Source organism: Cebus imitator, unplaced genomic scaffold (assembly GCF_001604975.1).
Source record: "Cebus imitator isolate Cc_AM_T3 unplaced genomic scaffold, Cebus_imitator-1.0 Scaffold93, whole genome shotgun sequence".
Taxonomy (NCBI): domain Eukaryota; kingdom Metazoa; phylum Chordata; class Mammalia; order Primates; family Cebidae; genus Cebus; species Cebus imitator.
The window spans coordinates 6,694,723-6,699,428 of record NW_016107408.1 but is presented as its reverse complement, the minus strand read 5'-3'; positions in this window follow the sequence as shown (position 1 = coordinate 6,699,428).

The window sequence follows — 4,706 nt, the reverse complement described above, 5'->3', positions numbered from 1 at the left end:
CCTGTGCACACTTGTGCGGTCTCTTCCTCACCTCTGCCTCCCCTCCCTGGTTCTGGGCTCAGGCCTTTTTCCTGAAAGTCCTCCCTTGGCCAGCCGTGGTGGCTCATGCCTGTAATCCCAGCACTTTGGGAGGCTGAGGCAGGCAGATCACAAGGTCAGGAGTTGGAGACCAGTCTGACCAACATGGTGAAACCCTGTCTCTACTAAAAATACAAAAATTAGCCAGGCGTGGTGGCGGGCACCTGTAATCCCAGCTACTTGGGAGGCTGAGGAAGGAGAATCACTTGACTCCGGGAGGTGGAGGTTGCAGTGAGCCGAGATTGTGCCACTGCACTCCAGCCTGGGCAAAAGAGCAAGACTTGGTCTCAAAAAAAAAAAAGTCAGGAGGTTTTAAGATTTGGTTCTGGAAATCTCTTCCCAGCAAGAGTAGAATAGGGAGGAAGGAATCAGAGGCGAGATATCCAGACAGAAGGACCCTGTTTGTCCCAGTGCTTTAGTGATAGAGCCAAGGATTGAACCTTGACCGTTTTTTTTTTTGAGACAGAGTTTCGCTTTTGTTGCCAGGTTGGAGTGCAATGACGCAATCTTGGCTCACCAAAACCCCTGCCTCCCCGGTTCAAGTGATTCTCCTGCCTCAGCCTCCCGAGTAGCTGGAATTACAGGCATGCGTCACCACGCTCAGCTACTTTTGTGTTTTTAGTAGAGACAGGGTTTCTCCATGTTGGCTCGAACTCTTGACCTCAGATGATCCCCCCACCTCAAGTTACATGCAGTGGATCAGCCCTTGGGTATTTGAGAAAGGAAGACTACTCTCATAAGCCTTAAACCCCCAATGCCTTCTCTGTGCTCTCAGCTCCCAGATTCCCTCCCCAGCCCTCTATCCCTCACCCCATAGCCGGCTGGGTCAGGCCTGCCCAGCCCCCACTTCATGATGAAGGCAGCAGCAGCAGCAGTTCCCTGAGAAGGGACCAGGAGGTCACCAGCGCCGGGTGGGCTGCAGGAGAAGCAGGAAACGGCCTCTGCCCCTTGGGAGGCCTGCGGGCTGCCTGGGAAGACTCAGCGGACATGCAGGAAGAGTCTTGTCTCCCAGACCATGATCTCCTTGAGCGAAGCCTCTGCCTTTGTCTCCTGGGCCTGGCACAGGGGAGGAACTCAGTAGAAATCCAAAGAATCGATAAAGAACTGCTCTTAGAAAGCAAGACAAGTACCTAGTACGGGCCAAGAGTGAGCTGTATGAACTAAAACAGTGCAGGGCAGAGAGGACAGCGCGGGCCTGGCCCTTCCAGGAAGGCGATGCCAAAAGACAGCGCACTGGCTCTGGGCCCAGACTCCATCTCTTGCTGCTATTTGACCTTGGGCAAGTTACGCAGCCTTTCTGAGCTGCAGTTACCTCTAACTTACAACAGGAGTGAACATGAAGGCTGCCTTACAAGGCAGGTACGACGAGGAGGAGGATGGATGCCACAGGAAAGGGGACAGTGACAGGCCATCGGGGCCATGTCAGGAGGCAAAGGAAAAGAAGTAGAAGGAACTAGCTGGGCGCAGTAGCTCATGCCTGTAATTCCAGCACTTTGGGAGTCAGAGGCAGGCAGATCACTTGAGGTCAGGAGTTCGAGGCCAGCATGGCCAGCATGGTGAAATCTTGTCTCTACTAAAAATACAAAAATTAGCTGGGTGTGGCGGCAGGCACCTATAATCCCAGATACTTGAGAGGCTGAAGCAGGAGAATCACTTGAACTCAGGAGGAGGAGGTTGCAGTGTGCCAAGATGGAGCCACAACACTCCAGCCTGGGAGACAGAACGAAAATCCGTCTCAAAAAAAAAAAAAAAAAAAAAATCTGTACACCAAAGGAAACAATCAATAAAGTGGAAAAGCAATCTACAGACTGGGAGAAAATATTTGCAAATATATAAATGATAAAGGGTTAATATTCAAAATACATAAAGACTCCTACAACTCAGCAACAAAAAGGAATGTGATTTTAAAATGAACAAAGGACTTAAGTTGACGTTTCTCCAAAGATGATATCTAAATGGCCAAGAAGCATGTGACAAGATGCTCAGAGTCATCACTCATCATCATGGAAATGCAAATCAAAACCACAATGAGGTATCATTTCACGCCCATTGAGATAGCTACTAAAAGAAAAAAGAGGAACCAGAAAATAAGAAGTGTTGGTGAAGCCTCTGTGGAAAAACCAGTATGGTGCTTCCTTGAAAAATTAAAAATAGAATTACCATATGATTCAGCAATCCCATTTCCTGAAATAGAGCCCAAAGAATTGAAAGCAGGATCTTATTTAAATAGTCAATAGCTAGCGGTGTGTATTTATAGACAATGAAATATGAATCAACCTTGAAAAGAAAGGGCGCATGCCACAGCACGGAGCAAACCTGGGGATATTGCGCTAAGCAAAGTAAGCCAGCCACAAAAAGACAAATGTTGTATTTCCCCAAATGAGTTGAAAACTATGTCCATAAAAAAAACTGCATATGAATGTTTATGTCAGTGTTATTCATAATTGCTAAACATTCAGAACAACTAAGATATCCTTCAGAAATAGATAAACTGGGTACATCCATGCAACACAATATTGTTCAACAAGAAAAAGAAATGTACTATCAAGCCATGAAAACACCAGGAGGAACCCTAACTCCACATTGCTAGGTGAAAGAAGCCAACCTGAAAAGGCTGCAGACTGTATATTTGCAACTATTCGACACTCTGGAAAAGGCAAAACTATAAAGACAGTAAAAAGATTGGCCGGGCACAGTGGCTCACTCATGTAATTCCAGCACTTTGGGAGGCTGAAGCGGGCAGATCACAAGTTCAGGAGTTTGAGACCAGCCTGGTCAACATAGTGAAACCCCATCTCTACTAAAAACATACAAAAAATTAGCTGGGCGTGGTGGTGGGGGCCTGTAATCCCAGCCACTCGGAGGCTGAGGCAGGAGAATTGCTTGAACCTGGGAGGCTGAGATTGCAGTGAGCTGAGATTGAGCCACTGCACTCCAGCCTGGGGTAAGTGTGAGACTGTCTCAAAAAAAAAAAAAAAAAAAAAAAAAAGATTGGGGTAGGAGGAGCACAAGGAATTTTGGGGCCATGAAAATACTCTGTAGGCTACTGTAATGGTGGAGACATGTCATTATGCCTTTGTCAAAACCCATAGAGCGTACACCACCAAGGGTGAAGTCTGATGTGAATGACGGAGCTTAGTGAATGGTCTGTGTATGTCAGCATTGGTTGTCAGCTGTAACATGCTCACACCAAGTTACCCATAGGACAAATGGTGGTTAACCTGGAGAGAGGTCAATGGGAACTCCCTGTACTTTGGCTCAATTTTTCTGTTGTAAACCTAACATTGATCTTTTAGAAAGTCTATTAATTAAGGAAGGAAGGAAGGAAGGAAGGAAGGAGGGAAGGAGGGAAGGAGGGAAGAAGGGACGGAGGGAGGGAGGGAGGGAAGGAAGGAAGGGAGGAGAGGAAGGGAGGAGAGGAGGAGAGAAGGGAAGAAGGGAGGAGAGAAAAAGAGGGAGGGTGGGAAGGAAGGGAGAGAGGAAAGAAGGAAAGAAGAAAGGAAGAGAGGAAGAGGGGCCTCCCCTCACATGGAACCCAGGTCCTGGGGGGCATTTGCCAGGTGTGAATTCCTGCCCAACCTCCATCCCCAGCAGGGGTCCTTTTTCCGCTCCAGCCTGTGGCTCACTTCCTTGGGTGTGTAATCAAGTCTCTCACTTGCCTCTGGCAACATTCCTACTCCTTAGCTGCCCCAGCTTCCTGTCAGCCCCACCCACTGCCACTCCCTTCAGCCCCTGTGGTGAGCATTTAGGGAGCACCATTACTCAGAGGTGCATAGAAGGCCCTGGCTCTTTCAGGGCCTCAGCTGGCCAAGTCCCCCTCTAGCTGGAGCAGCCCTTCCACTTGCTCCTCTGCCTGACAAGCTGCTATTCAGCAGGCAGGTTTCTGCCTGGACATCAACTCCTCCAGGAAGCCTTCCCTGAACTTGCCCTTTGACCCCAGGACTGGAGCCCCTGGCTCTGGAACCATCTCCTCATAGGACTCAAAGATTGCAGCTGCCCTAGGGCAGGGCCTACCTTGGACACCATGCACCCCCAGGCTCTGGCTGACAGCCAGCACTCACTACAATTTAAGAGCATCCAAAGGACCGTGGAAACACAGTTCCTGGGGAGAGCGATGCAGCAGCGGTCTCAGAATCTCCTCCAAGACAGCCAGGTCACTTCTGTCCTAAGAAAGGTTTGCCAACTGTGGGAAGAAAGGAGTCCATGTGAGGACATTCAGCAGTATTGTTTGTGACATCAAAGCCTTTAAAAATGACACCCATCAGAGGGGAACGGTTAAATAAATCAAGGTCTAGCCAAACTGAGAAATCCAAGCAGCCACTAACAAGATTGAGTCTTGGAGAGAGATCCAAGATGGCTGATCACTAGCAGCTTGGGATTGTAGCTCGCAGTGAAAAAGCAGAGAACGAGAGGACGCCACACTTTCAGACGAATTTTTGTTGCTCACACACCAGGAGATTCCCAGTGGAGAAGCCCCATGGGTCGCCATGGCCGGTGAGGCAGTTTTGCCACTGCCTTGGTGCGGTGGTTCTTGGTGCAGAGTCAGAAAAGCACCATCAATCATAACGCCGCTGTTTTGGCCGGTGCAGTGNAAAAAAGAAAAGAAACAGAATAGCAGGAAACCAGGA